The sequence below is a fragment of the Prionailurus bengalensis genome, chromosome B3 (genome assembly GCF_016509475.1).
Source record: "Prionailurus bengalensis isolate Pbe53 chromosome B3, Fcat_Pben_1.1_paternal_pri, whole genome shotgun sequence".
Classification (NCBI taxonomy): domain Eukaryota; kingdom Metazoa; phylum Chordata; class Mammalia; order Carnivora; family Felidae; genus Prionailurus; species Prionailurus bengalensis.
The window spans coordinates 82,834,390-82,846,951 of record NC_057355.1 but is presented as its reverse complement, the minus strand read 5'-3'; the positions used below and the strand labels follow the sequence as shown (position 1 = coordinate 82,846,951).

General features: G+C 39.0%; 1 long non-coding RNA gene across 1 annotated transcript; it reads left to right on the top strand.

Moving 5' to 3' along the window:
• The first annotated feature begins 2,085 nt into the window (after nt 1–2,085).
• Nucleotides 2,086–3,852, top strand: LOC122467933. Its single transcript, XR_006293103.1, has 2 exons — nt 2,086–2,314; nt 3,405–3,852. It is a non-coding gene; the product is annotated as an uncharacterized LOC122467933 (long non-coding RNA).
• Nucleotides 3,853–12,562: the final 8,710 nt, after the last annotated feature.

Below are 12,562 nucleotides of genomic sequence, written 5' to 3'. Positions count from 1 at the left end.
TTTTTCTAGAGAAGTTGCTGGAATTATGTAATAGTGACAGCTGAACAGTTAAGCATTGCTATAGTCCAGTTAGTCAGGGGAATCTAAATCTCAATCTTAAATGTGAGGAGGAACCTAATATCTCTAAATTTGGTTTTCCTTACCATCTGCTAAATATATTTTAGAGAGCATATACATCCAATTTACATATATTTGTATGAAAAATGCTATGAAATTCTGAACAAATATGTATTTGAGTACTGTTTATTAAGAAATGGCCAGAAAAGTAAATTGTGCCAGAGGTAAGTGCAAAAGAAAAGAACGTGTAGTCTTCAGGAAGCATTTTTATACATGGAGGAAAGACTACAATGAAGACATTATTCTCAGCGAATAATCCTAAATTCAGAAGGGAGACCTAAATATATTTATTCAGTGTTTTATTTGAAGAAGCAACAACTTTAATTTGATCCACATTTGATGAGTATTTTTCTTCTTATCGGAAGAAATACATAAATAAATAAATACCGACAATCTGAGTTTCTTTTTAGGCAGCTTCCAATTTCTGAAGCCCAGGCTGCAGAGTCCTCTGAGAGAAGCATCTCTTTCTGCACTGTGCATTCATCACTGTCATGTTGCGTGGCCATCACAGTTTCAGAAAAGTTTCTGAAGTATTCCCTTTTTTTCTACCCAAGCAATACAAATAACACCGATAGTATTTTCCATTGTGAAGTTGATACTATGGCGATGAAAATAATGTGCTCCTACCAGATATCTGAATAACTCTCAGGAGATGCCACCCAAAGACATTCATGTCCACATCCCCATCCAGAAAGGAGCAGAAAAGGCAGAAAAGTCCAGGAAGCCGTCTGTGGTCCGCCTGGCAGCTGGACCTGTCAGGTTTGGTGTGACAGTGGTTTCTGTCACAGTCCATGTTCTGTTTATTGAGCACTGCTCTTCTGATGTCTGAGAGTTATACTTCTGTGGCTTCATCCTACTGAATTATGGGAGACACCAGCTTGCTAAGGTGGATCATTTGGTGGATAGAGCATAAAAAAATTTCCTGCCTTATTAAAACATCCAGGTAACCTTAGTTTTATAGCACCTTCACATGTAGGTCAAGGTATAAAAGTATTCCAAGATTAAAAAAGAGTTTCAAAGCATCAACGTTTCAGAAAGTTCAGATTATCAGCTACAGATTAGTACTTTTAGATGCATAAAGCTGTTTTGGTTTGGTCTGGTTTTTTGGGAAGACTGTTTTGGAGCTTGCCTGTGACTGGATATAATATCCTATATGGTGTGAGATTCAGAGTTATCACCACTGGGCATCGTGCCGATTTGGATCTTTTTGATTCCTAGTTAACTATTCTCTATGCAAGAAGGGTAACAAACACTACATACGACACCAGCCACATTCTTAGGAAATCTAGCACCTGATCATAGCCAGGCTCCTCAAGTGTCAGTTTTCCTCTTAGAAACTCCAGACTATTCATAATAAAAACTCTGGAGAGAAAACAGGAAGAAAGCTCATTTCTGTTTTATTTCCTATTTGAAGTCCTTAGTGAGATATGGGCATTACAAGGAGAAGAATGCTGGGAATGACAAGTATGAGGTGCTCAGATTAAAATCTGAGAAGTGCTTTCTTGGGCAGGTTGGTCAGGGATGCTGGTGGAGTGAGCTCACTGGAGGAGAATAAGAACTTAAATCAGAGTAAGGAGATATTTCCTGATGCTTACTTCAAAGATTATTGAGTGACTTATTTCAGGTGTCAAGTGATTTATGCCCAAGAAAGGTGGATACATAGGCTTTGAACAGATTGACTTAGTTTGCCTGTAGTGTGTACAGCTAATTTATTCAGTTCATCAATGAAGCAGTAAAATAACGGATAGAACAGCTGATTGCAGGTTAGTTCTAGTTGATCTTTGACATCCTACATTGCCAGCCTCTAAGATGCTCCCCTCTGATCTTTGCTTCTTGGTATTCATGCCTGTATGTAGTATCCTCTCACACTGAAACATGGCTGGTCTGTGTGACCAATAGATTACGGCAGAGGTGACTTCCTAGGCTAGGTCATAAAGGACAATGAAGATTCTACCTTGTTCTCTTAGTTCAGTTTTTTGGAAGAAGCCCATAACTATGTCATGAAGGCACAAAAGAGGCCCTAGGGAAAGATCCATATGAGGAAGAATTGGTCCAACAGCCAGTACCAGTTTGTCAGCCACGTGAGCCACCTTGGAAGTGGATCCTTCAAGATCTGTCCAACATTCAGTTGAATACCTCCCCAGCCACTATCTGAAGTAACCTCATGGGATACTCTGTGCCAGAACTGCCTAGCCGAGTGAGTCCAGAACTCCTGACTCACAGAAACAAAAAACAAATTGTGTTATTTTAATGTATTAAGTTTTGTAGTAATTTGTTACATAGCAGTAGATAGTTAATGTTGAACTTCATCTCCCATCTGATTTCTAGTTGCCTCAAAAATTCCTAAACTTGAAGGCCAAGATCCATACAGTCCTTGTGCTCTCATGGATTGTTATTGTTCACTAAAATCTACTTTCCTCAACTTCCAGTGCACACAGCTAGACTATATCCTCCAGGCTCGCTGGAGGATAGGTAGGCCATGTGATTAGGTTCTGGCCAGTGGAGCATAACTCAAAACCTGGATCATAAAACTTCCCAATTGTGCTCCCCCATGCTATTTTGCCTTTATGCCTGATTTGGATACAACCCTCAGAGTGATCTTTTAAGTTCTGTGTTGAAGATGGCATTGCCACCGTCAGCCCTAGTCCCTCGAAGACCATGTGGAACAACGTGGACTGTTCTGTAAACAAGAAATGACCTTTGTTCTAATGCCACAAAGCTTTGGGGATCTATCTGTTATACGAACCTACCTTATTCTAATCTATGCGGTGCCCTCCTATTTTCCAGACCCTTCCTGGAATCTTTACCAAATTTCCCTCCCCACCCTGCAAAATTTTTCTTTCCTGTGTACTATTTCTTGAAAGTAAAGTTCTCTCATAAACTGGTAAACAAATCTATTCTAATACACTCAACAAGTGGGCCTGCATTAAGGTTTGAGCACTACAAGATAACGTATTGCAATTTAACAAGGTCTCTGACAGATATCTATTAAACTAAAGAAGAAACTCCAGAGAATTTCAAGAAACTTAGCAAGCTAATGAAATAGCTTTTGGAGGAAAGGCAGAATTTGTGTGACTCCAGTCACAGCACACAGGGACCTTCCAACATTAGTAGGATGTTGGTACTGAATTACAATGTATTCTCAGAGTTTTAGTCTCGCTGACTCCAGGGAGGATGAAGACGGAGCTTTGCCTATCAGCTTGGTGTGACACCACATCATTAGGTTTGTTGTTCCTGGAGACTAGTGTTTGGGCTAATTTCTTATACTTGTTTTCCTCATCCTTTAGGCAAACAGCAAGAGAAGAGGCCAAATATAGTGATCTGAAGATGAGAAGTTATGTGGCATACTAAGACACGGAGGAGGATCCCACCCTGACTTGATGAAAGCATTTTGGTTTTAGTTCAGTTTTTTGTTTGCTTTCTGAGAAGGAGATTAAAAAAGAAGACAGGAAGGAAGAAAATATCCACCTAGTGGTAGCCACACCTGGAAGGTTACGCCAACTAAGGAAAGATTATGCCAACATCAGATTTTACCAGATACTTGCCTTCATGACTCCTGCTACAGATTTCTTGCCATTCCCCATGCAGCCAGAGAGGGGTGACTGGAGAGTATGTCATGTTCTAGCACATTAATATCTGTAAGTGGTAACAGAGCAGTTTAAGAATGTCTCTTATGGATAATAATTAGGAAATACAGAATAACTAGGAAATAAATACATAATAACTAGGAAAACATTTTCTTTGAAGTAGTGCCTTAGCCTGGGCTCCCCAGGAAGCAGAGCCCCAGGCAGAAAGCCTATGTGCAATCCCTGTATTAATTCCACACCATCCTAGGGGGCAGAAGTGAGGGCAGAGGAGAATGATGCAAGGTGAAGGACGCATTTGTCCAAGGTTCCATCACCTACTGGCCAAGGATTCTCCCCACAAGGTATTAACTCCCTTGAGTTTCCAGGTTGTACTTGGAGGGGAACACATCAGTAGAGATTAGTTGCATTTTCTATAATTTATGTAAATGGAATCAAAGTAAGTGCTTTCTTTTGTTTTCTATTTTTATTTTTTTTTCCACTCAGGATAATGAATTTGAAATTCATCAGTGTTAGCACACATCAATAGCTGTAGCAGATGCAAGCTAATGTGACCTCCTCAGAGCCATGACCTTTTCAGTCTCCTCCTCCAAGTTGGCTGGGACATGAGACTTGCTTCTGACCAATAGACTATGGCAAAGGTGGTGGGATGCCATACTCCTGTTCATTTTACTTTTGTTAACTGAGATTGTTAACTCTACTGTTAACTTGAGATCCTTAATTCACCTGCAACGTATTTTAAATAGTGATGTGAAGTAAGGTTCTAAATTTTAAAATAACTTGTAAGTAGTCCCCAGCTTATTGATTTCTTTTTTCCATCATTAAAAAAATTTTTTTAACATTTATTTATTTTTGAGAGACAGAGAGAGACAGAGCATGAGCAGGGAAGGGGTAGAGAGAGAGGGAGATACAGAATTCAAAGCAGGCCTCAGGCTCTGAGATGTCAGCACAGAGGCCAACACAGGGCTCGAACCCAGGAACCGTGAGATCATGCCCTGAGACAAATTCAGATGCTTAACTAACTGAGCCACCTATGTGCCCCATGTTTTTCCATCATGTTGCACTACCCGTTGTATCATATATTAAATTCTTATATCTAGAACAGATTCTGGATGAGAAAGGACTTTCCAAAACTGAAAACCACAGGGGAGGTGGAAATCACAGAAAAAATAAAATGAGAAAAATTGGAAAGACAAAATGCTATTACTGGAGGACAAAATAGCAATGAAAATGGGGAAAGAAGGGTTGTTTCCTGCTTATACAGTACTTACAATTTTGTGTGTAAAGGAATTTACAAAAAAAGAAATATACGTTTCTGACAAACATAACCCTAATAAAAGTTAACATGTGTTAAACAGTAGTGCGTCCAGTCACCAGGCTAATTGTTCTACATGGGCCTCAGTTAATCCTCACAATAGCCCTGTGAAGTCATAGAGTTTGAGTATATTTTAAGCTCAGAAAGTACCAAGATACTATTCATTTTTCACTTAATCAATTAGCAAAGTTTATTGACATGCTGTTGGTAGGAATTCCTGGATAGGACACAAAACCACAAGTCATTAAAGAAAAATATCAAAAATGTCATTACATTTAAAATTACATTTTGATATTCAAAATATACCATTAAGAAATGGAAAGACAAGTCACAAATGGGAATAAAAGATTTGCACTAAATATATCCAATAAAAAGACTTGTGTTTGGGAGATGCAAAGAAAGTCCTAAAACTCAATAAGGAGAAAACGCATTTAAAAAATAGGCGAAAGATTGGAAGAGACACCTCAGCAAAGAAGATATACAGATGGCACATAAGCATATGAAAAAGCTCACCAACTTGAGTCATTAGGGAAATGCAAATTAAAGTCACAGTAAGATTCCAGTACAACATATCGGTAGGGCTAATATTAAAAAGATTGGCCACACCAAGTGTTGGCAAGGATTTGAAGCAAGTGGACACTGTTGGTGGGAATGTTCAATGGAAAATCACTTTGGGAAAACAATTTGGTGGGTTTTTTTTTTTAAGTTAAGCACTCACTTGGGGCACCTGGTGGCTCAGTCCTTTAAGCATCTGACTGGCTCAGGTCATGATCTCACAGTCTCCTCTGTAAGTTCAAGCCCTGCCTCGGGCTCTGTGCTGACAGCTCAGAGCCTGGAGCCTGCCTAAGATTCTGTGTCTCCCTCTCTTTCTGCCCCTCCCCTGCTCATGCTCTGTCTTTCTCTCTCAAGAATAAATAAACATTAAAAAAACTTTTTTTTAAAGGTTAAGCACTCACTTGGCATATAACTCAGAATCCCCAATTCTAGGTATTTGGAATGAAAGCATCTTCAGAGGAAAACTTGTACACAAATGCTCATCGCAGCTTTCCTCAAAACAGCCAAAACCTAAAGCAACCCAAATATTTCAAAGGGAAAAAGAATAGACAAATAGTGGTAAATCCATACCATAGAATACTCCTCAACAATAAAAAGTAATGAACTTCTGCCATACACAACAATGTGGAAACATATCAAAAACATTATGAGGAGTAAAAACAATGCAAATCCAAAAGCATACATACCATGTGATTCTATTTATGTGAAGTTCCAGAACAGGCACAACCCATCTATATTGACATATTGATGTTGCCTAGGCCAGGGAAGGGGGGGAACACAAAGGGACACTTTCTTTTATCGAAAGATTCTGTATTTTAATTTGTAATAGTGAATGTAGGGCATGTAGTTTTTTTTCTAAAATTCCTTGAGGGGCGCCTGGGTGGCGCAGTCGGTTAAGCGTCCGACTTCAGCCAGGTCACGATCTCGCGGTCCGTGAGTTTGAGCCCCACGTCGGGCTCTGGGCTGATGGCTCGGAGCCTGGAGCCTGTTTCCGATTCTGTGTCTCCCTCTCTCTCTGCCCCTCCCCCGTTCATGCTCTGTCTCTCTCTGTCCCAAAAATAAATAAACGTTGAAAAAAATAAAATAAAATAAAATAAAATAAAATTCCTTGAAATACAACTTAAAATGTGTGTATTTTATTGTAAGTATATTATACCTTAATGAAGCTGCTTATTTTAAAAGATTTTTACTCCAGTGGGTTTTTTTTACATTATTAAAACTAAAAAACTAAAAAAGTATCTTGAACAAAAATTTTGCTATACAAAAGGAAACGTTGTTAAAGACATAATGACATAGCCTCATGTTCAAGAAGTATATATTATATACAACAAGATTTAACTTATGTGTGGAATCTAAAAAACAAATAAATGATGGGGCACCTGGGTGGCTCAGTCAGTTAAGCATTTGACTCTTGGTTTTGGCTCAGGTCATGATCTCACAGTTTCATGAGTTCGAGCCCCAATTTGAGCTCTGTGTTGACTGTGTGGAGCCTGCTTAGGATTCTCTCTTTCCCTCTCTCTCTCACAATAAATAAACATTTTTTAAATAAATAAATAAAAACAAGTAAATTAAAACAAAACAGAAACAGACTCGTGGTGAACAAAATGGTGATTCACAGAGCGAAGGGAAGTGGGGAGGGTGGAAGAAAAGGGTGAAGAAGACTGAGGCCAGTCTTCAGTTTTAAAAGAACTAAGATATGGGGATGTAAGGTACAGTATAGGGAATATAATAAAAAGAAAGGTGAAGAATGTCTAATGACAGGAAAATGATTAAAATGGATTTTTAAGGGAAAAGAGTCACATAACTATATGTGACTTGTACCTCTCTTCAAAATTTTCCAAATCAGCCCTTACAGCTTGAAAGTCAATTTCTTTTGTGCTTGCATGCTCCCTTATTACTTTTTTTTGTCTTGGCAAAATGCTTGTTTAATTGTGTAGCCTTTTCACAAATTAGTTTGTTGCTCAAGGATATATTTTGTCCCTGACTTTATATTCATAAGTGAGAAGAAAGAAGAATGTAAGTACACAGTTTGCTTCTTCACAACATGGGAATAGATCTAGTCACATGAAGAAATACACTTTGCAGAATTTTTTTTGTTTAGTGGGATCGAACCAAACCAGGTACGCTGAAAATACTACACATTAAAAATTTGGTATAAATAATATGTTTAAAAACACATTTAGGTAGAGCTTATTGTAATTGTGCTATTTTTCATGGGGGCGCCTGGGTGGCTCAGTCGGTTAAGCGTCTGACTTCGGCTCAGGTCACGATCTCACGGTCCGTGAGTTCAAGCCCCGCATCGGCTCTGGGCTGATGGCTCAGAACCTGGAGCCTGCTTCCGATTCTGTGTCTCCCTCTCTCTCTGATCCTTCCCCGTTCATGCTCTGTCTCTCCCTGTCTAAAAAAAAAATAAATAAACGTTAAAAAAATTAAAAAAAAAAAAGAAAATTAGAGTTCATGAAGTTTTGCACAGTACATGATTTTATCTTTAAAAATAGTTATAAAAATTCAGGAGAAATTATATTTGACTTTATTTCACATTTAGTCTAAGATTTTATCATTTTAATTGTCCTTGGGGCTACTTGTATGTCAGAGGAGCATTAACCCAGTTTTCTTTAATCAAGAGAGTGGAACTCAACACCCAAAACATAATCCAATGAAGAAATGGGCAGAAGACATGAATAGACACTTTTCCAAAGCAGACAACCAGATGGTCAACAGACACATGAAAAGATGCTCAACGTCACTCATCATCAGGGAAAGACAAATCAAAACCACACTGAGATACCACCTCACACCAGTCAGAGTGGCTAAAATTAACAACTCAGGAAACAACAGATGCTGGCAAGGATGTGGAGAAAAGGGAACCCTCTTGCACTGTTGGTGGGAATGCAAACTGGTGCAGCCACTCTGGAAAACAGTGTGGAGGTTTCTCAAAAAATTAAAAATAGAATTACCCTACGAACCAGCAACAGCACTACTAGGAATTTATCTGAAGGATAAATGAGAGCTGATTCATAGGGGCATATGTACCCCAATGTTTATAGCAGCACTTTCAACAAGAGTCAAATTATGGAAAGAGCCCAAATGTCCATCAACTAATGAATGGATAAAGATGTGGTTTATATATACAATGGAATACTACTTGGCAATGAGAAAGAATGAAATCATGCCATTTGCAGCAATGTAGATAGAACTAGAAGGTATTATTCTGAGTGAAATAAGTCAATCAGAGAAAGACAGATATCATATGTTTTCACTCATATGTGTATCTTAAGAAACTTAACAGAAGACCATGGGAGAAGGGAAGGGGAAAAAATAGTTACAAACAGGGAGGGAGGGAGGCAAACCATAAGAGATTCTTAAATACAGGGAACAATCTGAGGGTTGATGAGAGGGGGGTGAGGGGAGAGGGAAAATGGGTGATGGGCATTGAGGAGGTACTTGTTGGGACGAGCACTGGGTGTTGTATGTACATGATGAACCAAGGGAATCTACCCCAAAAACCCAGAGCACACTTTACACACTGTATGTTAACCAATTTGACAATAAGTTATATTTAAAAAGAAAAAGAAAAAGAAATAGAGACCTCAGGCAAAGATTGGGAGGGAAATTGAATATCAGCTCCATTTATGTTTCACAGAGCTAAAAAGTACAAATGACCTATTATAATTCTGGAAATGAATACTCCTACCCATAAAACATTTCAAGAATTATTTTACTTGCTCAAAACACCTTTAGTACCTCCGAGATGTCAGCTAAATAGAATCTTCATTCTGCATATGGAATTCAAGGCTTTCCATGACCAGTTCCTGGTTCTACCACTTACCAACAATGACTTTGGGCAAAGGTACTTTTTCTGTCTGAGCTTCTAGTTTCTTAGTTGTTTTTAAAAAATACACAGGGAAAGTAACATCTTGGGCAATAAATGAAATAAAACACTGAGCATACTATACATGTGGCATAGAGTGAATGATTTAAGAATGGAAGCTATTCATTTTATGTGTTATTATTATTTGATTTGTTTATTTCCCTACTGGGCTATAACTTAAAGGATCACTGTTGTCTTTATTTTCATTTTTCTCTTGTCTGTTCAATGGATATTTACTAAAGGCCTACCACTGCTGGGCATCATGCTAGATGATGAGGCTACAGCAGTAAAGAACATGAACGTGGCACAAACACTCAGGTAGCCTTCAGTCTAGTGGGGAAGAGACTCAACAAATAGGAAAAGAAATTTCAAGGGGAAAATAACTGATGGGGGATATTAGCAGGGAGCAGTGGGGAAGGAGACCTGATTTTTGTAGTTGTTGCCATCAGAGAAGACCCCTAAAACGTGAGGCTGAGACCTGAGAAAAGGATTAGTTATCACGCAAAGAGCTGAATGAAAGGGATCCTGGTAAAGGTGTAGTATGTGCCACATCAGATTTAACAGAGCTTGTGTGTGAATGAGCAGAGAGAAGGGGCTAGAAGTCACTGAGTGAAGGAGTGACAGTCCTGAGATCTGCCTAGAGCGGTCTGCAAGGGCTAGTCTTACAGACTTGGCAGTGGAGCTTGGGTAGCATTCTATGTGCTGTGGGAAACCATAGAAGGATGCCTAGCAGTGGAGGGAGAACATGTAATTACCCTGAAAAAAAGACCATCCTGCCAAATACTGACAGTGGAATGAAAGGGGCCTGGGAGGCAGGATGGCGACGGAGGAGGATGAAGGTAGAAGAGGAGGTCTAGCATCTGGCACCTGCCCACCACTCAGTCCTCACCAGGATTCTTTCTCTCCTGTTCTCCAGCCACATCCTTCTTCCTCTCACATGTGATAAGCTGGTTGCTTCCTATGGCCATTGCCCTGTTTTCTCTGCCTTCAGTGCTCCTCACCCAGAGCACTGCCTAAATGGCTCAGTCTTGTAATTCAGGTCACAGCTTAGTCTCCTTCTCAGAGAGACCTTTCTTGATTCTTGCTAGATGCATCCCTAATACTATTCTTTGGATAAATGCTGAATTGCTAAGTGTTAAATTCAATATTTAGTTCATTATAAAAGAGAACATCTGGATTAAAAAAATAAATCTAATGTTTGAATGCATACATTTAATTCTATAATTTTATCACGGAAGATTTTAATAGTTAATTTTAGAAGTGTGAAAACACAGGGCAGAAACAATTTTTCAGCACTGCCAGCCACTATAATGCTGCTTCCTAGTAACTTCAGTAGAGAAGCAAGATGGTTTTGGGTTTCCTGATTTTTCTCTGAAAGTCTCTTCTTGTCTTCAAGCACTTTGTACTCTGCAGTTATGATTGCACTAATGGTGGCTCATCATGGGTGACATGAAACATGCTTTTTAGAATTCCACCTTATTAGGAAATTTTGAGTGTGAAACTTGGTTTACTATTTTTAATTCATCTTAACAAGATGCAAAGAACTACCCAAGAGGATATTTCCTCAAATTTACAACCTAAATGAGTTTGATCATTGAAATGTAAATATACACCTTAAATATTTTTTTAATCTGCTGATCTATTTCCTTATTTATTTAACTGGTTGAAAGTTCTTCACAATTGTGTTTATACATAAATGAAATCAATAGCTTTCATAATCATCCGATAGTATAGCAGTTATTCTTGTGGTAACAATAAATATCTTGATTTTAACAAACTCTTTGTAACTTCAAAGCACAAATTAGATTTTTTACCCCAAATTCTATCTAGAATGCATACCTATAGTCGAAAATGAGCACAGACATTAACAATAAATCTTAATGATATATCCTGTTTGTATTGCTGATGTTATTTTGATTGGAAACCTACATGATTACCCTACATGATAACTGATAAATTTGGGATGCCAAAAACAACCTTGAAGTGGGCATTCAGCTTTTTGTCTTCTGAAATCTGAAGTCAAAGACAAAAAGTGTATTTTGTCTAAATGTGAAGGCCCAAAGAAAAATTTCATGTATCTCTACTTCCTGTTGTCTCTGTCCTGTTGTCTCTGACAACGGAACCCTGTTTTACTACCATCAGTATACTAATCACTGACTTGTTTTTCCTTCTTTTTACAATTTTCTGTATTCCTTCTTTAGAATGCTGCTCCGTGGAAATAGGGACACTGTCTGTCCTGTTCAGTAGTGTCTCCTGAGCCCAAAAAAAGCACCTGGCACATGGTGCCCAACAAATGCTTGCTGAGTAGATTGGGAGATGGATGGATGAATGAATACTAGAGTAGTACAGGCAAGAAATGATGTTGGCTTGGATTCTTGCAAAATAAATGGGGAGAGCAATAGATTTTTTTGGATAGAGAATCAGCAGCACTAGCGAAAGGATCAAATGTGGGACATGAGGGCAAATTATCAGGGTTGATTTCCAAGATTGTGGATTGAGAAATTTTTGTATCTTCAGTGTTTAGCGTCCAGCCCAACACATGGTAGATGCCCTAGAAATGTTTTTTAAATTGGTGAATTGACTTCAGCTTGGACTTTTTTTTTTTTTAACGTTTATTTATTTTTGGGACAGAGAGAGACAGAGCATGAACGGGGGAGGGGCAGAGAGAGAGGGAGACACAGAATCAGAAACAGGCTCCAGGCTCTGAGCCATCAGCCCAGAGCCTGACGCGGGGCTCGAACTCACAGACCGCGAGATCATGACCTGGCTGAAGTCGGACGCTTAACCGACTGCGCCACCCAGGCGCCCCTCAGCTTGGACTTTAATAGATCCAGTTTGTGTTTGTGATATTTAGAAGTACCTATGGACATTCTGGACACGTTTTCCCAAAATTGTGCACACCACCAATGCCTGATGCCCACATTCTTTTCTCAGGGGCTGAACTATGCAGGCTGAGGCAGCTGCATGGCAACTGTTGAACATGACTGGCCTGGAGAGAGACACAAAAGTATGATTGCTATTGCTATCATTTAACTTGTGGTTTCAACCAGGTTGCTATAAAAGTAAGTGGTTTGCAGTTCCTCACCTTCTTCCCTGGAGAAAAATGAAGAACACTAATTC